The 25,510-nt window shown below is 42.9% G+C and overlaps 1 protein-coding gene across 1 annotated transcript in view; it reads left to right on the forward strand.

Annotated features, from left to right (window-relative positions):
• The window catches only part of erbb3 (erb-b2 receptor tyrosine kinase 3), a 106,279-nt gene that overhangs the window by 18,818 nt on the left and 61,951 nt on the right, over window positions 1-25,510 (forward strand). The window lies entirely within an intron of this gene.

The raw sequence follows: 25,510 nt of genomic DNA on the forward strand, positions 1-25,510 counted from the left end.
AAGGCTGGGCAGGATTGTCCCTCCCAGCTGAATCACTTCTGGAGAACCCTTTCACAACAGGTAGCTCTCTCCTGAGTAAACAGCTACGACCTGGAGACGTGGAAGCAAGGCAGGCTGCTTCATCGCAAAGTGATTCAACCCCAACTGCAAAACAAGAGGGAGGATATATCTGTGGGTTGATATCTTTGAGGGATCATTTCCAAACAAGGTGTTGACAAACATTGTGACCGCTGCCTCCTCCCACAGCTAGGGTGGGAATCCTCTTTTTTTCTGGACTGACTCAGGGTTTCTTTATAGACAACTGAATTTATTTATCGTGTCAGAAGCAAACTGAGGATATAAGTTGTAATGTATTTGAAAACACAAAGTTAAAAAAACTTGGCATTATGCTGTCCTTTGACCAGTAACTGGCCACTGGAAGTGCCTCTGGTGTTGCTGTAAGAAGGTCCTCCATTGTGCATGTGGCAGAGCTCAGGTTGCATTGTAGTAGGCGGTCTGTGGTTTGCTCTTCTCCATACTTGCATGTCGAGGACTCCCACTTTGTAGCCCCATTTCTTAACGTTGGCTCTGCATCTCAGACAACTGAATGAGAGAAAGACAATGCAATCCTATGGTTAAAGTGGGAACCCAAAAGTTTGCTGCTGGAAGCAGAGGAATGCCATCTTCAAGGAGAAAGCCAACAATGAACTAGCTTTAAGAAAAGGAAAGGATTTTGCATTTGGCTCTCTGCTTCCGAAGCCTCTGCTTAAATAAACGTGATTTCAATTCGGCTGGGTGGCTCAGTCATTGCCCCACTTTGAAAGGATTCAGCTTTTGAGGATAAAGTAGAAACATGGTACTGTCTATGTGATGTTAAAGGCAGCAAAATCAAAAGAATGAAAGACCACAGTCCCCATTTATGTGGAAGTGAACCCCACTGTGTTAAGTGCGGTTTCCCTCTGGGTGGACACATATGCAATTGTGCTGTAGATCATTTTTTCTTGTGTATACAGTCGAGTCTCACTTATCCAACATAAACAGGCTGGCAGAATGCTGGATAAGCGAATATGTTGGATAATAAGGAGGCATTAAGGAAAAGCCTATTAAATGTCAAATTAGGTTATGATTTTACAAATGAAACACCAAAACATCATGTTATACAACAAATTTGACAGAAAAAGTAGTTCAATACGCAGTAATGCTATGTAGTAATTACTGTATTTATGAATTTAGCACCAAAATATCACGATATATTGAAAACATTGACTACAAAAATGCGTTGGATAATCCAGAACGTTGGATAAGCGAGTGTTGGATAAGTGAGACTCTACTGTAATTGCAACTGTGTAGATATGTGTGTTTAGGTCTGTGTTTCTCCATCTAATTTTTCACTCCCTTGGAATTACCAAGGCTCCCAATTGCAGGGAAGCCCTCAGGGGAGTGGCACACTTGCTGCTTTCCTCTTTCCTTGGAAAGATGGGAGCGGAGGAAGTGGGTGGGGAGAAAACACACACAGAGGCACCTGTGCCCTCAAGTGCAGCTGCCTGGGCTAATTTTAGGTCTTTCGGCTTTGACATAGCCCCCTGTAAAAATGCCTTTCAGAGTCTGCCTTTCCTGCATTCTTCCGCCTCCTCCTCTGAACAGAGTAACGCCTTTGGACCACTGGCACGAAGAGAAATGTGCAGCTTGCATTTCCCTTGTAGTATCGCAAACACTCATGACAGACTTAGTACACGACATACTTTTAGCAGCCAATTGTCAAGGACTATTTATACATCCATCCTACAGTTTCTCTACGAAGCTTGGGGAAAGCTGGGAGAAGACAAGCTCAGTTTATCTAGTTCAGTAGAAGGACATGATGCCCATTAATAATTTCTATCTGCGTGAGACTTGTGCATTGAACTACAACTCCCGAGATCAGGCTTTGATTCCCCACTTGACTGGAAACCAACTGGGTAACTTTGGGCAAGTCAAACCCTCAGTCCAAGAAAACCCAGTGATAGTCTCCACAAGTCAGAAACAACTTGTAGGCACATAACGACAACAAACTGTTCAAAAGCTAATGTTTAAGCATCATGATGGGCATGTGACTGTCTGGTAGTGACTGTCATAGCAAAGAGGTGGTCTGAAACATATGTGCCTCCAAAAAATTATAGGTTGCAGAACATGCTTTGGAACTTTATAGCAGAATATGTAGAAAAATGTATAGATACTGAGTTGCTGTGAGTTTTCTGGGTTGTATGGCTATGTTCCAGAAGCATTCTCTCCTGATGTTTCACCCACATCTATGGCAGGCATCCTCAGAGGTTGTGAGGTTTGTTGGAAACTAGGCAAGTGGAGTTTATATATCTCTGGAATGTCCAGAGTGGGAGAAAGAACTCTTGTCCAGACAAGAAACAATCACCTCCCAACAAAGGATTCCCCCCAGGCTAGAAGCAGCCAAGCTTTGAAGCTGCAAGGTGATCAATTCCATAATTCACAAGTGCCTCAAACAGACAAGAGTTCTTTCTCCCACCCTGGACATTCCACAGATATAAAAACCCTACTTGCCTAGTTTCCAACAGACCTCACAAACTCTGAGGATGCCTGTCACAGATGTGGGTAAAATGTCAGGAGAGAATGCTTCTGGAACATAGCCATACAACCAGGAAAACTCACAGCAACCCAGTGAATCCGGCCATGAAACCTTCAACAACACATTGTGTAGATATTGTGCTTCAAGACTCTCCAGTCCCTGCTTTTTGTTACTCTTTCATGTAGATTCCTAATCTATCTATCTGGCTCTTCCTAAAGCCTCTGTCAGATCATTCACAATTACACTCAAATAACTTTTTTAAGGGAATCTAGTCTGGGAGCTTCGAATTTTCCTTGGAAAACAAGAGTTTAGAGATGATATTTTTCCTTTCTTCCTCCTCCACATCATATAGCACTTGTGCAGTCAGAATTCTTACTGTACATAATCCTTGCTATCCATACAGCCCAGTTGTAATTTAGTTCTCAGTTAATAATTCCAGATTGCATCAGAGGAAGGGACTATCAGGAGACAGACAAGCTTCTATCCCTACTAGAGAATTCATAGTTGAAACAAGTCCTGAACTGTAAACTTCCAAGGTCTAAAGATCCACAATTCAGCCCTGATCAACTTCAGGGTGTATGTTGTCATAATAGAGCCGCAAACTCTGTTGCTGACATTTAAGACCAATTTAAGCAATGTTTCCATCATACAAATCCTCCCTGTACCTGGCCGGGGCCCCAATTCTCCCCATCCCTGCGACTTCTGAATCCACAGGAAAAGCATCATGCGTTATTCTTCGCCAAGATAAGGATGGTGATTGTCTTTCTTCTCCCTGATGTCATGATGGCATGGCCCCAGTTGGCACCAAGGAACAGAAAGGGTGGATGGAACTGATGGGACTCTTTGGCCGTTGGAAATGGCCATGAGCCAGGTATGAGAACACAATTGGCAGCCAATGATTTATAGAAACCTGAGCTGTAGATGGAGGAATTGGAACTTGTCAGGATTTAGTCAATTGGGCTGTGTTCTGCATTTTTCTGCCCAAGCCCACTTCTTCATGAGTTTAATTTTAACCCCAATTATTCTCAAACTGTCAACCAAAACCACACAAATGACAGCTGTGTCACGTACAAGAAGAACAATTGTAGTTTCATGGTTGCCTAAAGTGACTGAAATGCCTTATGCAAAGATTGAAAAATAAGCCAGATGTTACCTATGGATTTAACAGATATGATGGAGTAGAACACTGAAGAGGTGCAATGTAAGAGGAAAAAGGAATGGGGAGAGAAGAGGAAAATACTCGCAGGTGGTTCTGTGTTGAATGTGAATGCAAAATGGCTTGCTTTGTTTCCTTTGCTATCTTTTTAGATTAGAAATATTCATGTAAACGTTTTCCCCTGACATTAAGTCTAGTCGTGTTCGACTTTGAGGGTTGGTGCTCATCCCCATTTCTAAGCTGAACAGCCAGCGTTGTCCATAGACACCTCAAAGGTCATGTGGCCTGCATGACTGCATGGAGCGCTGTTACCTTGTTACTGGAACAGTACCTATTGATCTACTCACATTTTCATGTTTTCAAACTACTAGGTTGGCAGAGGAGCCCCCGGTGGCACAGTGGGTTAAACTGCTGAGCTGTTGAACTTGCTGACCAAAAAGTCAGCTGTTTAAATCCAGGGAGTGGAGTGAGCTCCCTCTATCAGCAGCTTCTGCCAACCTAGCAATTCGAAAACATGCAAATGTGAGTAGATCAATAGGTACCACTCTGGCAGGAAGGTAACAGCGTTCCATGCAGTCATGCTGGCCATATGACCTTGGAGGCATCTACAGACAATGCCAGCTCTTCAGCTTAGAAATGGAGATGAGCACCAACCCCCAGAGTTGGACACGACTAGACTTAATGTCAGGGGAAAACCCTTACCTTTACTACTAAGTTGACAGAAGCTGGAGCTAACGGCAGGAGCTTACCCTGCTCCCCGGATTCAAATCACTGACCTTTTGGTCAGCAAGTTCAGCATCTCAGCGGTTTACCCTGCTCCATAAATGTTCAATGCAGGCTTAAACTTGTTTCAGACTTGGGGCTGTTGTTTCTGAAAGGCAGTAGTGAAGAGCAATGTATTTATAAATAGAAGAATGCATTGAAGGTGTAGCGTTCTCTGCCTTGTGGGGATATATGCATCCAACCAACCCTATCTTGGGAGGAGAGCAATGACCAATCTTGATAAAATATTGAATAGTAGAGACATCACACTGGCAGCGAAGCTCTGCATAGCTAAAACAATGGTATTCCCTATAGTAACCTATGTATTCAAAATCTGGACCATAAGGAAGGCTGAGCGAAGGAAGATGGATGCTTTTGAACTGTGGTGTTGGAGGAAAATCCTGAGAGTGCCTTGGACCACAAGAAGATCCAACCAGTCCATCCTTCAGGAAATAATGCCCGGCTGCTCACTGGAGGGAAGGATATTAGAGGCAAAGATGAAGTACTTTGGCCACATAATGAGAAGACGGGAAAGCTTAGAGAAGAGAATGATGCTGGCGAAAATGGAAGGAAAAAGGAAGAGGGGCCAACCAAAGGCAAGATGGATGGACGGTATCCTTGAAGTGACTGGCTTGACCTTGAAGGAACTGAGGGCAGCCACGGCTCTGGCGTGGGCTGGTCCATGAGGTCACAAAGAGTCAGAAGCAACGGAATAAACAACAAAAAACCCTATCTCACTGTGCTGACTATTTCTCCCAACTGCCACAGAACTCATAAACTCTTTTTGTAGGTTCACACTTCCTCTGAGCATAGTATTAATCCTACTTTCCCCACTTGTTTTATCAAAGGCACTGAGAATCTCCATGTGAAAAATTCTTATTCTGTAGAGTAGACTAGCAATTTTAATACTTTGCTTTAACCGTGTTCCCCGGTGATTGTTGCTGTTGTAAGCTTTTAAGCTGTTTCTGACTTATGGTGAACCTAAAATGAACCTATCACATTTTTGTCTTGGCAAAAGGGGATTTTGCCTTTTTCCTTCCTCTGAGGATGTGAAAATGTGGCTTGCTTAAAGTCACCCAGTGGGTTTCCATGGTTCAGTGGGGATTCGAGCCCTGGTCTCCAGAGTCATGGTCCCATGCTGAAATCACTACACCAGGCATGTGCAAACTTCAGCCCTCCAGCCAGTAGGCTGTTAGGAATTGTGGGAGTTGAAGTCCAAAGCACCTGGAGGGCCAAAGTTTGCCCATGTCTCTACTACACCATGCTGCCTCTCTCCACGATGATAGCAACAATTAAATAGATGGGCTTTACAGAACTGAATCCGAGAGCTGTTTCATCTTCACTTGGATTGGGAGATTTACCAAGTGTCGGTTGGAGACTGGGATACAATTTAGGAGCACTTCACTGTTGGAGCAGATGGGGGCAAAATTCATGGCAAGGTTCAAACACTCATGCTTAATTTCAAGATCAAAGGAGTCAAGGCTTAAGAATAGCATTCATTGTGACTGCCTTTTCGTACCTCATAATAAAGATATGACACATTTGCAGGATGATCAGAAGTTGTCACGTAATCTGAAACAAGGGAGGGAAGTGGTACAGTGCGATGTCCCCACCACATGTCACCACAATTGTGGTGGTTTCTGCCCCTTCAAGATTCAGCAGATCCTTTTGAGAGGCAGTTCTTTCCAGCAGGAAACAAAACAACTCCCCGTTGATAAAAATGCATGCATTCAGCTTTGCTATGCTTCATCGTCCATCTCCCAGCCAACTCTTTCTTCTCTTTCTGCCGACTTTTTAGTCATAGCTCAGTCGAGCCCAACAACCTTTTCTTCCTATCTGAGTCACTTTATGTCTCACCTTTTGGTTTTAGTTTGGGGGGTGGGAAAAGAGCAATGGTGGTCTCCTGCTAGAGGACAAAGGCAAGGGCATTTCTGAGAAGGAGAGAGATAAAAACGCTGGCCAGCAGCAGACCCAAAAATGGAAACAAACCGCAGCAGCCGCAGCAGCATTGTCGCCAGAGGCAGCACATTGTGTATGTGTGTTGCTGGGCGTGTAGGAATGTAGATGGTGTAGTACTTGGTTTCACGTGGCAAATACCAGCTCGGCAAAGGAATGCATATATATTGCTTCTGATGGGGATTTAGGATTGGAGGATTTTATCTTGAAAGTGCCAAGGAATGCAGGAAGTTCATGGGACTCCATTAAGAAATGGCTGGCCCTGATCAAAATCTTGGTAAATGTGAAGAAAATTATTCTGCAGCAACGCACATTAAAAGCATCATTATAGCCACCCTCTTAAAGTATATTCTGTGCCAAGTTAAGCCACATTTTGACTCAGGCAAAGTTGAATTTTGCACCTGTGCTGATGATTTCACATACAGCTGGCCATAATAATAATAGCAACAACAACAACAACAACTTTTTTTCTAGACCACCCTCTCTCCCCAGAGGAACTCAGGGCGGTTAACATACATATAAACGGCAAACATTCAATGCCACGACTACTCCACTAATATCAAAAGTATAAAATGACAATAACATACTCGTTATAATAAAAATTACAAATTAGAAAAAATAATAAATTTAAACATGACACTCAGTAAAAACATTATTACACAGTGAGCATATACCTGGACCGATTTAAATGACCAAGTTACTGAAAATGTTCAGTATTTGTTGTAGTTTCGCTTAGAGATCCACAGACTCTGTATCCTCAGATTTCACCACCCATGGCTAAAAAATATTTTTTTAAATGTCAAAAGCAAACAATGTTTTTCCTATTTTATACAAGGGACACAATGTTACTGCACCATGCTATATAATGAGAACTGAGCATCTACGCATTTTGTTATCCATAGTTGGGTCCTGAAACCCGATCTCAACAGATACCAAGGACCAACCATACTCACACATATTACTTCACTTCACTTCACTTCACTTTATTTCTTAATTAGTCGCTCTCCACCAGAGTACTCCGAGCGACTTACAATTTAAAATATCATTCCACAATATTATATTTTATTTTATTTATTTATTTTTGCAATATAATTTTTATTTATATCTTAAGAGTGTCAATACATCGAAAGTGGGAGAACAAAATAAATAGTAAAGAATAGTGGGAAGGGAAGACAGAAGAGAAAAGAGAATTAAAAAAAAAAAGTCTCCCAGCAGGATAGTAACACATCCAGGCATCCCCTGGGCAACGTCTCTGTAGACGGCCAATTCTCTCACAGCAGAAGTACTTGCAGTATGTTCTCAAGTCGCTTCTGACATGATAAAAATGACATTTTATTGTGTTGTTGAAGGCTTTCATGTCCGGAATCACTGGGTTGTGAGTTTTCTGGGCTATATGGCCAGGAGAGAATGCTTCTGGAACATGGCCATACAGCCCGGAAGACTCACAACAACCCAGACATGTTATTGCTTCTGCTATTTACAGGAATTGCGGACCTGTAGGCTGCAGAGGTGAATATCTAGTAGATGAAGAAATGGAAGAGACTGAATTCTGCAGCTGTAGCAATGTCTCTCTATGTTGGGCTTACTTGCAGAATTGCATCATACACACACAGAGAGGCCTGGCCTGTACTTGAACATTTCCCCAGCCTTTGCTTCTCCTTCTCTTTGGCTTCTCCATCCAGTGAAGGGTAAATTGGAAGGAGCCGCCTCCCCCGCTGAGAACATGGATTTCTCTTTCCTCCCTCCTTCTTTTTTAATCTTGGGACATGGTGCTACTGCTTTCTATCTCTGTAGCTCTTTTGTTTCAAGCTAGTAGCTGCTCTGAAAAGAAAGCATTATAGAAAAGTCCCCTAATGGGCTACAGCAGTGGAATGAAAGCCAGCCCAACGCCTTTTCCATGCAAGGGCATAAAGGCTCCCCATTGTGTAGCCATGACAGCCCTTTAATTGGCAGGGCTCTGGGTCGGGACCCTGGGGCAGCCCGCGACTCAAAAACGCCTGCCCCTTTCGCCACACACCCACCACCGGCCGACTACAACGGCAGGCCCCGGCTGTGGGAATGGTGAGGCGGTCCTTGGCACATCCGCCTGAGAGATGCTGAGAGAGGCGGGAAACTCCTTCTTCATGTGGGAGGGAGGGGAGATAAGGAGATGGACTGCTTCAAAGCACCATTGTGATCTGTGCCTTTCCATCAGCCATAGGAATCTCTATAGGGATTGCTTCAGTCACAGGGAGAAGCAAAAAGCTAAGCAGGGTCATTTTCTCTCTCCAGTCTTGCCTTTTAAGATTTCACCTTCCTTGCATTTTATTTTATCGCATTGATATCCAATGCTTTTCTCCCAAAAGCACAAGGTGGCATACATGGTCCTTCCCTCCCATATCTTGTAAGAACCTTGTAAGGTTTGGAAAGTGTTTATGGGTTTTTTGATCAATTAGCAGAGCCCCCGGTGGCGTAGCGGATTACACCGCTGAGCTGCTGAACTTGCGGACCAAAAAGTTGGCAGTTCAAATCCAGGGAGCGGAGTGAGCTCCTGCTGTTTGCTCCACCTTCTGCCAACCTAGCAGTTCGAAAACAGCTGGACATGACTAGACTTAATGTCAGGGAAAAATCTTTACCTTTACACTGATCAATTAGCAAGCTTATAATATGATAGTGGATCCCCCAGTGGCACAATGGGTTAAACCCTTGTGCTGGCAGGACTGCTGACTGCTGACTCCCCAAATCCAGGGAGAGCTGGTGAGCTCCTTCTGTTAGCTCCAGCTTCCCATGTGGGGACATGAGAGAAGCCTCCTACAAGGATGGTAAACCATCAAATATTTGGGCATCCCCTGCGCAACGTCCTTGCAGACGGCCAATTCTCTAACACCAGAAGTGACTTGCAATTTCTCAAGTCACTCCTGACATGAAAAAAGTAAGGTTTTTTTTATTTTTCTTTCCATTTTAGACAGGACAGAGGAATCAGAGCCCTACTCTGTTTTCATTATCTATCTTTTTCTTTTCTTTGTGCATTCTTCTGTTTCTTCTTTTTACAATGTATAGTATTTTGATTGTATATCAGATCGTCCTCCCTGCGCCGCATCAGACTCTTGTTCATGCATGCTATTTTCACAGCTGCTGAAGACTAGACACCTGAGGGATTAAACACATAGGGTGGAATCCTGTGGTTGTATGTACTAGCATAACCTCCTATTGCCACAGTGTATGTGTTCTTTCCATAATTGAGGAAGGAAGATATTGAATACCTCCTTGTGCAATGAGGCCTTCACCCAGAGCGAGGGAACATTTCAGCAATGAAGCATGCTTCCGTTGTGAATTAATGGTTGAGGGTGGAAAGGGGGCTCTGGGTAGCATCTAGCTGCACTTCCGCCACCAGGAGGAAAGAACAGCCTCCCCATATTTCCAGTGAGTCACTGGGCTTTTCGATGGAGCTTCCTGTAGATTTAAGAGGATGACATCTCTCCTTTTGTCCCAGCTGTGGAATTGCATCCGGATGCTGTTGTGGCACCCCTCGCCCACTCTCAGTCACCAGTTGGCCATGGGGATGTGGAAAGATTCCTAGTGTCCGGGGTGGAAAGGAAAGCCAAGCCCAGAAGTATGCTGTGGGCATATAGGACCGAACCTCCCCAAAACGAAGGGTTGTGATGCTCAGGATTTGGGGTTCTGTCTTATATACTGCTTGCTGTATTTGCTAGCTTACACAGATCTGAGTGAGTTTTGAATGTTTTTGTTTGACCATCAAATGTTTGTTTTGTTTGATCCTTTGCAAGATAGGAGCATCTGCTTTGCCTCCTGTTAGAGGTTTTGTTCTGAGAACCACAGCCTTTTTGGTTCACACCCCATAGTCCTTTCCCATTCAAAACATTGTGTCCATGTTTTGCTATCTCTTGGATTATGCCTGCCATAATATTCTCCCTGAACTGCCTGGCTGCCTGGTGCTATTTTCCTGAAAATCTGCTGCTCTACATCTCTCAAGTGAGATCTATACTTCCCCATACCCATCTTCAGCTGGAACTAGGGAGCCACGGTGGCGCAGTGGGTCAAACTCTTGTGCCGGCTGAACTGCTGACCTGAAAGTTGGGTTGCTGACCTGGAGGTTGCCGGTTCAAATCTACGAGACAGGGTGAGCTCCCGTCTGTCAGCTCTAGCTTGTGAGGACATGAGAAAAGCCTCCCAGCTAACACATCTGGGCATCGTCTCTGTAGATGGCCAATTCTCTCACGCCAGAAGGGACTTACAGTATATTCTCAAGTCGCTTCTGACATTATAATTTTAAAAAGCTGGAACTAAATTTTAGGAGCCTCCAGTGGCACACTAGGTTAAACCGCTGAACTGCTGAACTTTCTGACTGAAAGGTCGGCGGTTCGAATCCAGGGAGCGGACTGAGCTCTTGCTGTTAGCCCCAGCTTCTGCTAACCTAGCAGCTCAAAAACATGCAAATGTGAGTAGATCATTATGTAGTGCTCTGGCAGGAAGGTAACAACACTCCATGCAGTCATGCTGGTAATATGACTTTTGAGGTGTCTACGGACAAGGCCGGCTCTTTGGCTTAGAAATGGAGATGAGCACCAACCTCCAGAGTTGGACACAACTAGATTTAATGTCAGGGGAAAACCTTTGCCTAAACCATGTACTGAGCACCATGGATTAAGGCCTCTGCATAGAATAGCAACTGGTCCTTCAATGGCATCACACCCCATTTGTTTACAGTCCCAGAGAAAGCTCTGTCACCAACAGCCCTCATCTTTAATCTCCCAGCTGGAGCCAAGCCTGTGAGAGACACAGAAGTGTCAGTCTATGCAGGGAAAGCCTGTGGAAGCAGGGATGGACCTAAAATGCTCCTCTAAAAAGAAAGTACACAATGGCACTGCAGTTTATATTGATTTATGTAAGTATTTCATTTCATATATTTGTACCCTGAGCTTTCTGTCATAAAGTGTGGTTATGGCAGTTAGCAATAAAAAAATATAGACTAAGAGTAAAAGCCTAATTAAAACATAACTGAAGGATAAAGTAAAATAAAAACACAGTGAAAGACATATAGCTGGGCCCAAGCTGATGAGACCCTCCTGCCCTCCTTCTGTATCCTAGAATTACCAACTAAAAGGCATGCAGATTTCTTTCCCCCCTCCTTAACAGACGTGTGTGAAGTTTTAAAAAAAGAGAAGCTCAGACCAAGTGGTGGGAAAACATGGGAGGGTTATCATTGGGAGACAAGGTCATCTGGACCTCCATAGAACTCCATGAATGGGGCAGAGATGGCACAATGGACCCCTTGTTTGGAAGCGCCCTCAAAGAAGCCAAGTCTCAGCTGGAACCTCTGAAATCTGAGGCATTAAAAATGTACACCTTTGCCCCTTGCCTAATAACTCTTTATCCATTTGATGACATGCAACTTCCATTGTAAGTCGCCTCTAGACCTTTGGTTAGTGGGCAGAGTATAAATACCGCAGATAAATAAGTTACACATAAATAAATATAGCACTACTGGCAATCACTGCCGTATCTGGGTTAGGAACGGGAGAGTGCCAAAGAAGGCAACCAAGCAAACTCTCAGGCATTAGCAGAACTCCAGGCATCATGTTTTCCCAAAGGAAAAAAGGAGTATGTGGGAGTGTACGGTTAGGGACGGGAAGAGTATTCCATGCCACTGAACTAATTGGAATTACAGCTGAAACTTTCAGACACAAGACGTTCTGTGTGGTTTGTATGTTTCCTGCTGCTTTCGCCCTTCCGTGCCCCTACACCAAGACGTGCAATCCTTATCCGCCTCAAAAAAGGACATGCTTTCTTTAGCAGCTGTGCTCCCTCCTCTGTCCCCCCTTCTTTCCTTCCTTCTCTCGAAAAATGAATCCCCCTCCTGCCCCCATTCAGGCGGCCCTATCAGTCCAGCATGCCATAGATATCAGCCATATTCCACACATGCCTTCTATACTCAGGGAGAAAGAGCTGCGGCAGAGCGGTTTCATCTGATAATGTATGACAGCATGAGCTACTGTTCATTGCTGGACACCAGCGCCTTTCATCAAACATCTCTCAGCTCCTTGGAAATGCCTGGGGAATAAAAGTGACCAAGCTACAGCGTGCTTACAGTTTGGATGTGCCACAGCACCGCAGGAACATAAACATTATCAGACCACCAAAGGAAGACATGAAGTGGGGTGTTTCTAAGGAGATAATGGCAAAGGAAGTATAAACCTTGCCTTACCTGTGGACTGTGCCATCCCTTTGCTCTCCATATGCCAATTAAGCTTCCCTTTTGGTGCCAGTGGAAGGATATCTTTTTGTCTAGATTTAACTTGCGGTAGCTCAGTGGGTTAAATTGCTAAGCTGCTGAACTTGCTGACCAAAATGTTGCTGGTTCAAATTTGGGGAGCGAGGTGAGCTCCCGCTATTAGCCCCAGCTAATAGATCGATAGGTACTGCTCCAGTGGGAAGGTAACGGTGCTCCATGCAGTCATACCAGCCACGTGACCTTGGAGGTGTCTATGGACAATGCCGGCTCTTTGGCTTAGAAATGGAGATGAGCATCAACTCCCAGAGTCGGACACGACTGGACTTAATGTCTGAGGAAACCTTTACCTTTACCCTTAACTTAATGGGTCCCTTGAGAGGGAGCGAGTTCAAGTCTGGGTTTGTGTGAGTGAGGAGAAAGGGAAGTTGAGAGAGAATGAAGGAACAAGAAGTAGAGATAATGAGAGGGGGAACTAATTGTGTTTGTCGACCTTACAAAAGCATATGGTGGAACTTCTCTAGGTACCCAAAGCATGTGAAAGACCTGGGTATGTGTGAGTGTGTGTATATGTGAATGGGTGAGTGGATGATTGTTGATGGGCTCGTTTGATCTCTGAGTGTCTCTCAGCCAAGTATTTGCCAATATTTATTTATATTTTCTTACTGCTCAAAAATCCATAAATGGTTTCCGATCTTTACAAACAATAAATCTTCAGTTGGCTTATCCTTTGGAAACCCATGTCAGTTTGGCAATTTGGGCTAACTCAGCAGCCTTAGCAATCCACCCTTCTGCTCCAACCCAGCCTTGTAGGAAGAGGTACTTAGTGTGGGCTGAGTCAGGAAAAAAGGAATCTAGATTCCTGCCCCTGCAGCTGAATTCTACCTCTTCAACATGTTTCACACATACCTGTAGACCCAACTATTAGAAGGGTGGGATGGATATGGAGATGTGAAATGGAAGGGATCTGAGTTTGCAGTATTGAAGAAAAAAGGCATGAAAGGTGTGCAGAGAAGATTTGTGCAGTTAGTACTGAACAGAAAAGGCATTAGTACAAAATGTGTTGCTTTTTGGTTGTCATTCCTAACTAGAAATGGAAATATATCTGGAAGGCACCAGTTTGGCAAAGAATGACTGTAGGCAGTGAAAGTGCACTAAGTGCACCAAGAGCTAAACTTTAGCAGAACGTTAAACTGCAGCATTTCTGGGATTCTACGTCCGGTGAAGTTCATTATGTTAGTTTCGTCATAAAAGAACTAACAAGATAAAGAAGTTGATTGCAAATACGGTTAGACTGTATATGGTTCATAGTGGCATCATAACTGTATATCTTTGTTTTATAGTAAGTTTAATCTTTGCAAAGTCTTCTATGTGGAACAGCTAGAAATGTTTCAGTAGCTGAGTTCTTTTCAATTTCACTTGTGACATCTTCTTCTTCACATTTTATGGCTTCTATCAGGTTCCATCAGCATTGAAAAAGGTCAGGAACAAAGAACTAAAATTTCAAAACAGAATTGTAAATACATCTAGAGCCTGCTTCAAATCTTCTGCACTCTTCTGTTGCATTCCCCTGTTATTATCCGGGAGCCGCAGTGGCACAATGGGTTAAACCCTTGTGAACTGCTGACCTGAAGTTTGGGTTGCTGACCTGAAGACTGCTGGTTCGAATCCACGAGACGGGGTGAGCTTCCGTCTGTCAGCTTTAGCTTGCGGGGACATGAGAGAAGCCTCCCAGCAAGATGGTAACACATCCGGGCGTCCTCTGGGCAACGTCTCTGTAGATGAACAATTCTCTCACACCAAAAGCGACTTGCAGCATGTTCTCACATTGCTTCTGACATGATAAAAAAATCTGTGAGCTTGAGTTTAGGAACTTTTGTTCCTAGGTGAAATCTACTAAGAGGGTAAAGCAGAGAAAAAGGAAACACAGAGTTGAATTAAGATGGCTGTGAAATTAGCAGAAATTTCCGTGCACATTAGCTAAGAAAAACTGGAATTTATTTTGTATGATTGGAAGACCAGTCCTTTCTCCCTTGATTTCCTTCTCATCATTGTATAGATATTAAAAAGTTAATATGCAATTGTCGTCCCTCCTCTTCCAAAGGACCCAACTTTTAATGTCCACCTTTGGTTGCCCTAATAAAGATATTACATGGATAAGGAGTTTAGAAAGTTTCTTATAGGTGATACACAAGTGTTGCTTTTTAATATGAAGTCGGGAAGTGATTTTGGATTAGGTTTAACCCATGCAGAGGAGCAGGCATTTCTGATGTGCTTTTCTGTTATTGTCTGGGAAGAGTTTACTCTTACTCTTACTTACTGCTTACTGCCGGATCTCTTCTTGAGTCCATTTCCATACCAATAAAATGCCTTTAAAGGAAGGAATTAGCTGTCTTTTCACAACCATTTGTCTCCCTGAAACTGTTGAGAGCAAATGGTTGAGTCATTTAGATGCTGATGGACCACAGACTTTTTACAACCATGACTTAATCCTGTGGATCTCTTCTACCCTCAGCTGATGACCTTCCTGTGAAAAATTGTGTCTGCAATCTTACTTTTTTGTTGTTGCTCCTGACACCTTTTCACTTCATGATGAAAGCTGATAGGAGCCATTAAATGTGAGGAAGGGGATATCACAACTGGAGGTGAGAGGAACCAGGTTGGAGAAGCACACTAACAATGTTTTGACCTCACAATGTAGAACTTAAAATGGAAATTCAGAACAGTTAACAATTCAAGATTGAAGGGAGAATTTTTCCTAAAATGTAAAGCAAACAAAAAATTTCCTTGATTAGAAAATAAATTCATATTTCTGAGAAAGCAGCTTGACATATTTGTAACTTCTCACCCAATGCCTTTATGAGTCATTGAATGCTGTGTGAATCACAGGGGCAGTAAGGCCACAGGGCAAGCCATAGAGTCCTTGTGGCAGTGAAATATACGGAACTGTATCAGAATAAACTTATTTAGAATTAATTAGTTAAACTCCAGATCACTGATCTTCCTATTATTCATTTCTTTTTACTTGCTTTTTGATTTTTCAAACCTCTATAAACACACTCACATTTAAACTGTAAACTGTGACACCACTGTGATGTTTTCTCTCCCTATATAAATATTATTGACTTGAAAAAATATGATATGATGGTTTACTGGATATGTACTGTATATGCACCCTACCGAATAAGGCTAAACTTGATGGCTGCAATCTCTGTTTGTTCATGTGAGAGTAAATTCCACTTCCAAGTAAACATCCACAGAATTGTATTGTTAGCATAGGAAACTAGAGTAAGTAGCATTTTACTTTACTGATTTTATTTTCGTGATGTTGTGAAAGGAGGCATCTAGTACCATCTCCACATTGTCTTTCAATGCAGTGCATAACTGTGTCTCAGTCAATGGCTGTGATGCAACTGCCTATGGGTATCTCCAACTGACACTATTGATCTTATTTTTAGTAGATATATATATCCATTTGCTCTGTCTGCCTGAAGTAAGAAACATGAAGGAATAAAGACCACTGCATTCAATGTGTTACTGTGTTCAGTAAACATGCATAGGATGACATGACACTGCTACAAGATGCAGACATTGGTACAGTGTCTTCTTTGGTCTCCAGCATGCATCTGTTTTGAATGTAGCGTGACCCTTTTGGGAGAAAAGAAATGGTAAAGTAGAGAGAATTGGTTGCACGCTGTGGTCTGGGCCCTGAGAGTGACATCAAGCTCTGCAGGCTCCACAACAAGCCCTTTTGTGAGCTGACAGGTCCTCGAAGTCTTGGCGCACTCCCCAGAAGCTTTCTCATTTGGCTTTGATGAATTTTGCTGAAAACCTCCTTTGAGTTTCTGTAGGATTGGTCAGAAACAGAAGTTGCAATTCATGCTCTGTAAAATGTTACTACGGCAGGTTAAAAATAGCTCAGCAGGGCCCTCCCTTGCATTTCGAGGGAGCCTTAAGGTGATTAAAATGGAAAGGAGTCAAATACTGGGTTTAATTCCTTATCTTTCAGCTTGACCTTTTGAAAACAGCTACTTAAAAGCCAAGAACTGTCTATAGAGTCCGTGCTCTTTCCTTCACTTTATGGGACAAGGCTTCTATGTTATATTGAACACTATGCATCACTTAGAGTTGTCAGGGTGAAAACCGAAGAGGACCCCTGGCCTTTCACTGGTTGTGTAAACCAGGAAACAAGCATCACTCCTGAAAGTTCCTCTTTTACACAACCATGAAATGTACAGGACTTTATTCCAGTTTTACTCTGGCAATCCTAGTGTCAGTTCTGTTGGACTAAGCTAACAGATACACTTTATCTGGGGCAGTGTTTCTCAATCTGGGGGTCGGGTCCCCTGGGGGGGGGTCATGAAGGGGGTATCAGAGGGGTCGCCAAAGACCATCAGAAAATATATTTCTGATGTTCTTGGGAACCCCTTTGTTGGTGAACTATAAATCCCAGAAACTACAACTCCTATATGTCAAGGTCTATTATCCCCAAACTCCACCAGTGCTCACATTTGGGTATATTGAGTATTTGTACCAAGTTTGGTCCAGGTCCATCATTGTTTGAGTCCACAGTGCTCTCTGGATGTAGGTGAACTACAACTCCAAAACTCAAGGTCAATGCCCAGCAAACCCTTCCAGTATTTTCTGTTGGTCATGGGAGTTCTGTGTGCCAAGTTTTGTTCAATTCCATCATTGGTGGAGTTCAGAATGCTCTTTGATTGTAGGTGAACTATAAATCCCAGAAACTACAACTCCCAAATGACAAAATCATTCCCCCCCCCAAGCCCAGCAGTATTCAAATTTGGGCGTATGGGGTATTTGTGCCAAATTTGGTTCAGTGAATGAAAATACATCCTGGATATCAGATATTCATGGATAAATCACACAGATAAAACAAAACAGTACAAAATGAAAACAATGGGCACAAAAATATCTTTCCATTTTAAAATTCCATCTAAAGATGACAACATTTGGACACTTTCCATCTATTGTATTACACTTTATATGAAAATGCTACACATTAGCAAATATATATATGTGGCATACTGTATGTAGCTAAATGAACACCAGTGTGGTGGTGAGGTTAGAATGGTAGACAGGGAATTGGAAGAGACTTCACTGAGCCATAAAATTCATTGCATAAGCTTAGGGCCATAGTTATTATTGTAACTTACATACCTCTCCGGTCCAGCTTGGAGGTAGCTGGTCACAATTACAGTTGTCCCTCCACATTTGCAGTTTTGACTTTTGCAGATTTTATTATGCCTGGTTTTGATTTAAAATGTTCTCTCCAGGAATCCCTAGGTAACCCAATATTGCTCTTTAGTGAATGTCCTTTTCATACTGGAGGATCTAGAGATTTTTTAGAAAGAATATCACTGCATTCATGTAGGGTACAAATGGTGCACAAGGACCTAAATACCATAAAGGTACTAGATCCCATCTGATCTTGGAGACTTTTTTCATGTCAGGAATGACGTGAGAAACTGCAGATTGCATCTGGTGTGAGAGAATTGGCTGTCTGCAAGGCAGTGCCCAAGGGACGCCCAGATGTTTGATGTTTACCATCCTTGTGGGAGGCTTCTCTCTTGTCTCTGCATGGGGAGCTGGAGATGACAGAGGGAGCTCACCTGCTCTTCCTGAATTGAATTCGAACCACTGACCTGTCGGTCAGGAGTCTTGCCAGCACAAGGGTTTAACCCATTGCACCACCAGGGGCATCATGGAGGTCAGTTCTAGTTCATATTTGAATGGGAGACTGCCAACAAATACCAGGCTATATTGAAATATGTAGGCTATATTTCAGAAGAAGGAACTGGTAAAATCACCTCTCAGTATTCTGTCAAATTCATGGTGTCCCCATTAGTCAACAGGCAACGTGAAGTCACACAATACAAATGATGCACTCCAAACCTAACAATGTGCACGCCCCTGTGTAAATGGGAATTCCCTGCATGGCAGAGGGTTGGACTTATGGCCCATGTGGTCTCTTCCTTCTCTGTCATTCTATGACAGGGCACAATAGATCCAGTCTCACATTCAAATGCCAGTTATAGACACTGCATACCCATATATGTTACATTTTAACTCAGTGCAAGAATGCAAATGAATATGTATTACAACTCTGTTTTTAGGAGAAAACAGCATATTCTGGCATCTATTCATAGAGAAAAAGAAACCCCATGTAGCTCCTTTTATAATTTCAGATGTTCTTTGGACTTTTGTTGGCCAAGTGGCAGTTTTCTGTATAACAAGCATCTTTTGAAACTGAGTTTCAAACCTGGTTAGTGATAACGCAGAGCTGGTGAGTGAGCCAATGTGCTAAGAAAAGCAGAGAAGTCAGGATGGCAATGCCCTAAACTGTGGGTGTGTCCTGAACATAGATGGTCTTTGGAACGCAGCCTCTGTGGAGTAGTGACAAAATGAAGAAAAAGCACACCCAATCATTCTACATACACAATCGGTATACACAACATACATGCAACTGTATTTTCAAGTTCCGAATAAAGTGCATTTTAATTTGCAACAAAACAATAACAGGCAGAAGTTTGTCCATACGCCATAACTACAATACTCAATATTTGTAGGCATACATGAGACTGTAAATCTCAGGGTTATCAAATTACACTTTTTGAGACAGCAAATGTATTTTTAACTTTCAAATGGACAGCTGCTTGTACAAGCTAAACCTATAGCCTGTAGGCAATGCAGTCTTGCCTTCACAGATATTCTGTTGGAAAGGCATTACTGTATACTATGGGTTTTTTTCCGTATCAGGAGTGGCTTGAGAAACTGCAAGTCGCTTCTGGTGTGAGAGAATTGGCCTTCTGCAAGGATGTTACCCAGGGAATGGCCAGATGTTTTGATGTTTTTACCATCCTTGTGGGAGGCTTCTCTCATGTCCCCGCATGGAGCTGGAGCTGATAGGGGGAGCTCATTCGTGCTCTCCCCAAGTTGGATTCAAACTGGCAACCTTCAGGTCAGCAACCCAACCTTCAGGACAAGCACAAGGATTTAATCCACTGCACTATTGGGGGCTCCACTTATACAGTGGTTGACAAAATGTCTTATTTCTATTTCTTCCTAAAGAAGGCTGGTTCCCTCCTTTCCAAGGAATTTGCATCGTCCAGGATTGTCTATAACAGATGAAAACATACCCACAACAGAAATATCCCAGTGAATTCTATCCTTGCATATGCATTTGAACTTTAGGAGTGTCTGGAAAATATATCTAGGGAATGCTGGTTCCTCATTCCACACAGAACCACAGTTGAAGCCAGCATATTTCCTTAGATAAAAGCTGCTTCACATCAGGTCAAAATATTTGTCCATCTGATCTAGGAGCGTCTACTACTCTTAGTAGCTTTAGGGTTTCACATACAGACTGTTTCTCATTATCTGTTCCTTGGTCTGTTCTGTTCCTAAGTATACCAAGGACTGGACCCTATTCCTGCTCCTGAAATAGAATTCATCCCCTGTCAGTGCTGCAGTCCAAAGGCACATATTTACCATAGTTTTGCAAACATACTTTTTAGACTACAGCTCCCAGAAAAATACTTCTTGGACTACAGCTCTCTGTAGCCTGAGAAGTAAAAAAAGTATTTTCAAGCTTTGAGAATTATATGCATTAGGTAGCAAATTAGACTATAAGTAAAGATTGCAATTTGGGAGCCACCGCTGGTGCAGCATGTTAAAGTGCTGAGCTGCTGAACTTGCGGACCAAAAGGTTGCAGGTTTGAATCCGGGGAGCGGAGTGAGTGCCTGCTGATAGCCCCAGCTTCTGCCAACCTAGCAGTTCAAAAACATGCAAATGTGAGTAGATCAATAGAAGGTAACAGTGCTCCATGCAGTCATCCCAGCCACATGACCTTGGAGGTGTCCACGGACAACGCTGGCTCTTCAGCTTAGAAATGGAGATGAGCACCAACCCCCAGAGTCAGACACGACTGGACTTAATGTCAGAGGAAAACCTTTACCTTTACCTAAAGATTGCAGTTCAGGCTTTACTCCTTCAAAGAGGGTGTATCTTTATGTGTGTGTGCCTTGAAGCCACCTATCGATTTATGCTGGCCCAATTGAATTTTTCGTAGGGCTTTCTTAGGCAAGGCATGCTCAGAAGTGGTTTTGCCAGTTCCTTCTTCTCAAATGTAGCCTACAGCACCTGATATTTGTTGGCAGTCTCCCATCCATTGTTGTTGATGTTGTTGTTATTATTATTATTGTTATATATATATGAGCCTTCAAGTCATTTCCTACTTATTGTGACCCAAAAATTAATCTACCAGTATTTTCCTGGCAACATTGAGGGCCTTTGCCTTCCTCTGAGGTGAAGAAAGTGTTTCCATGCTTGACTGGCTCTTTGAACAATTTCCCCTACAATCCTAGTTCAACATCTAAATCACTACACCACGCTTGCTCCCCAATGAACTCAGGTGTATGCTTGAATAAAGAAATGAAGCACCCTTTCTCAATCTGGCACCCATTAGGCATGTCAGACTACAGTCCCCATCCTCCATAGTAATACACATGTGGGTTGCCAGCCTGAATTGCAGCTCTAACTGAGTAAAACCACCATGAAAAAAAGCAATACCAAAAATTTTTGCTTTGGCCAAAATCCAAAGACATTTCGGCGATACCTTTATTACTCCAACCAAAAGGCACAAAGTGATTTATGGGAGTCCTTAAAGCTTGCTTTCATCAGACAAAGATATTAAAAATAATAAAGACATTTACTTTAGCCAAGGCCCCAAACATTTTGTACATAAACTGAAAGAATCCACTAGTTTTCCCAACAGTGAACAGGTGTTGTGGCTGCAAAAGGAAATTTCTGTAGGACAGACTAGGCTCACAATCATCCGACTGAGGCCCTCTTATGGACAGTGTCTTTTACAAGCTTTTGGTGTAATAAACCCCTCAATCCCCAGTGTTAACACCACCCTCGTTAGTTAATCCTGTGTATTGATTTACAATAGAGAAAGCTCTTTAAGTCTGCTGTTGTAAAACAACAAAGAGGGATGTGCCACTATGAGTATTAAGAGATTTATTATAACATGCCCTTTTGTGACTACTTCGTACTACGTATGCATGGAGTACATAATCTTTAAAGAATTGACATATATTTCTAGTTCTGCATACGGTTGGGAGTGTCCTCTTATAGGGTTGCTGTGAGTTTTCCGGGATGTATGGCCATGTTCCAGAAGCATTTTCTCCTGACATTTCGCCTGCATCTATGGCAGGCATGCTCAGAGGTTACTTGTGAGGTATATTGGAAATTAGGCAAGTGGGGTTTATATATCTGTGGAAGGTCCAGGGTGGGAGAAAGAACTCTTGTCTGTTTGAGGCACGTGTGAATGTTGTAATTAATCACCTATTAATCAAATTAGCATTTAATGGTCTTCCAGCTTCAATGCCTGGCAGATTCCTGCCTAGGGGGAATCCTTTGTTGGAAGGTGTTAGCTGGCCCTGATAGTTTCATGTCTGGATTCCCCCTGTTTTCAGAGTGTTGTTCTTGATTTACAGTCTTGATTTTAGAGTTTTTAAAGTACTGGTAGCCAGATTGTGTTCATTGTCATGGTTTCCCCCTTTCTGTTGAAATTGTCCACATGCTTGTGGCTTCTCTGTGTAGTCTGGTACGGTGGTTGTTTGAGTGGTCCAGCATTTCTGTGTTCATAGAATCATGGAATCAACACCTCCCAACAAAGGATTCCCCCAGGCAGGATTCAGCCAGGCCTAGAAGTTACATGGCCATTAAATGCTAATCAAGGTGATTCATTATAACATTCTTACTTCCCTCAAAGAGACAGGAGTTCTTCCTCCCACCCTGGACCTTCCACAAATATATAAACCCCACTTGTCTAGTTTCCAATATACCTCACAACCTCTGAGGATGCCTGCCATAGATGTGGGTGAAACATCAGGAGAGAATGCTTCTGGAACATGGCCAGACAACCCAGAACACTCACAGCAGCCCAGTGATTCTGGCCTTGAAACCCATTGACAACACAGTGTCCGGGTTGCTGTGAGTCTTTCGGGCTGTGTGACCATGTTCCAGAAGCTTTCTCTCCTGAGGTTTCGCCCACATCTGTGGCAGGCACCCTCAGAGGTGTGAGGTATCCTCTTATACTGTGATGCACATTGACGGTTAAATAATGACCACTAGTAAAAACAATTATTCATTTACTAGCAAGAATTCCAATGGTAGTTAATAATAGTAATTTATGTATTCAGTAGCATATCTTTTAATCATTGAAAAGTTTTTCATACAGTGTGACCCTAATCTTCAAAACAACCCTGTAAATATTGTTCATCTCCTTCCATTATATCTTGTAGCAGGAATGGGAATCTGCTCCAACTGTTGGTGTACTACAAATCCCGCATTCCTCACAATGTTGGCTATGCCAGCCAGGTTTGCAGGGAGTTATAGTCCTACAACCTCTTGTGCCCAGTGTGGTTTTTATTCTTGTGCTGAACGGTGTGATGAGATGCTAAGGCAGAAACCAACAATATGGTTTGCCCAAGGCCACCTTTGACTGAGTAAAGGTGTTATAAGGCTTCCTGGCTGGCTTTGCAGACGGTTGTTGCCCTTAACCATTGCACTGTGCTGGTCATTAAAAGGCATTTGAAGGGTTAGCTGGGATTTGCTGGGATAACCAGTTATAAGCAGTTGGAATGGAGAGACATTAGCACAAAGGAATTATGGGGTTGTGTAAATATCAGTGTTATGTTTCAGGTCAGCCAGGGCCAAGGCCACGTCTATTTGTGTGTTAATCTGTAAAGGAGCACAGTGGGTGGGTAATTATTTACTCTGTGCAGCTTGTATCCTAGGGCACCACTACTCCAAAGTGCTCTCCGAGTAGCACAACAACAGCCTACACTGACAAAGCTGAGAAACAATGCAGAAACTTTGGGATAAGAACTATGTTTTTAATGAAAGCTACTGAGCCCCATTCCCCCCATTTTAAATCTGTGTCTCAGGATGCACGGCCTTGACCGTCAGGAGTATGTCTCTCGTAGCTTCCAAGGACAGGCATTGTGATGTAATATAATAATAATAACTTTATTTTTATACCCCGCCCCATCTCCCCGAAGGGACTCGGGGCGGCTTACATGGGGCCTTGCCCGATAAAACAATCAAATATCAAAACACAGCAATAAAACAGTTATCCAATAAAAACATCAGCAAGCAATGTGTTCTTCTTGAACTGAGGAGATCCAGGTTCAAGTCATATCTCTTCATCTAATGTATGTCTTAGAGGAGTTGTGAAGATAAAATACAGCCAGCTCCATCTTGAGCTTCATAGGGGAAAAACTCAGAGTAAAAGTATAATAATAGCAATGCAAGGGATCCCCGTGTTTTCAGCAGTAGAAGCAAGAGGCACAGGATGGCATTCTAGTAGCTCTTGGATACTTTTTGTTACTTGATGTCTTCTTACAGTCCTCTCTCTTGTCCCTATTAAGATTTTACACTTCCCAGTCTTCTGGTAAAGGCCAGACCTCGCTGTGCGATTCCATCGATTGGTCACTGTGTGTCACCTCAAAGATGTGACTGGGAAGTTAGTCACAAATAAATGATATCTATGTTGGAATAAGGAGCCCCTGATGGCACAGCGAATTAAACCGCTGAGCTGTTGAACTTGCTAACCAAAAGGTCGGTCGGTCGAATCTGGGGAGCAGAATGAGCACCCGCTGTTAGCCACAGCTTCTGCCAACCTAGCTGTTAGAAAACATGCAAATGTGAGTAGATCAATAGGTACTGCTCCGGTGGGAAGGTAATGACACTCCATGCAGTCATGCCAGCCACATGACCTTGGAGGTGTCTACGGATAATGTCAGCTCTTTGGTTTAGAAATGGAGATGAGCACCAACCCCTAGAGTCGGATACGACTAAATGTCAGGGGGAAACCTTTACGTTTAACCTATGTTGGAATAAATGAACAGAAGGAGGGGAGGCAGAGCTAACTGGTGGTTAATGCGCATTAAAGATAGCATTTTAAAGAATCTGCCAGAGCATCCTATGCTGAAGGCCCTTCCACACAGCCCTATATCCCAGAATATCAAGGCAGAAAATCCCACATTATCTTAGTGTGGACTCAATAATCCAGTTCAAAGCAGATATTGTGGGATTTTCTGTTTGATATTCTGGGATATAGGGCTGTGGGGAAGGGCCCTGAGTTTATATTTTTGTATTTTTTTACAGAGCATGTAGTATAAAGATTTATTTTGAATCTGCAAGAGCAAAATAAGTTTTGATGTTGGAAGGACAGTTAGATCATCCTTCCCTAGCAAAGAAATATTTCTGATGTGGTCACACTACTAGGTGATGGTGGTTATTGTAGTCCACACATCAGGGGAGTGCCATACTGATGAAGGTAGGGTTAGAGCAGTGGTTCGCAACCTGTGGGTCCCCAAGTGTTTTGGCCTACAATTCCCAGAAATCCCAGTCAGTTTACCAGCTGTTAGGATTTCTGGGTGTTGAAGGTCAAAACACAGGTTGAGAACTACTGGTTAGAGAGATTGCTTCACCACTACAGCAAAATAGATTTCAAGTTAAGAACTCTGTGGAATATTGGAGGTGTGTGTCTTTCCATTAGTATGGTTTTGAGTCATCTGTTGGGTAAGTTCCGGATGATCCAAGTGCTGAATTGAGTTGGATGCTTGTTTGTAGGTTGAGGTTTTTGTGTTGACTTGTATGCCGCTCCTCCCAGCCCTTAAGCCTTCTTCCTGTATTTCAACCCTCAATTCTTACCCAGGTCTGTATGATTTCATTCAGGCAGGCAAAATAGACCTGACTCTCTCTCTTTCTCACCCGAATAAGGTCATACACTCATTTCCACAAAATAAGAAATTATTCAGT

The sequence above is a fragment of the Anolis carolinensis genome, chromosome 2, assembly GCF_035594765.1.
Source record: "Anolis carolinensis isolate JA03-04 chromosome 2, rAnoCar3.1.pri, whole genome shotgun sequence".
In the NCBI taxonomy this organism is placed as follows: Eukaryota; Metazoa; Chordata; class Lepidosauria; order Squamata; family Dactyloidae; genus Anolis; species Anolis carolinensis.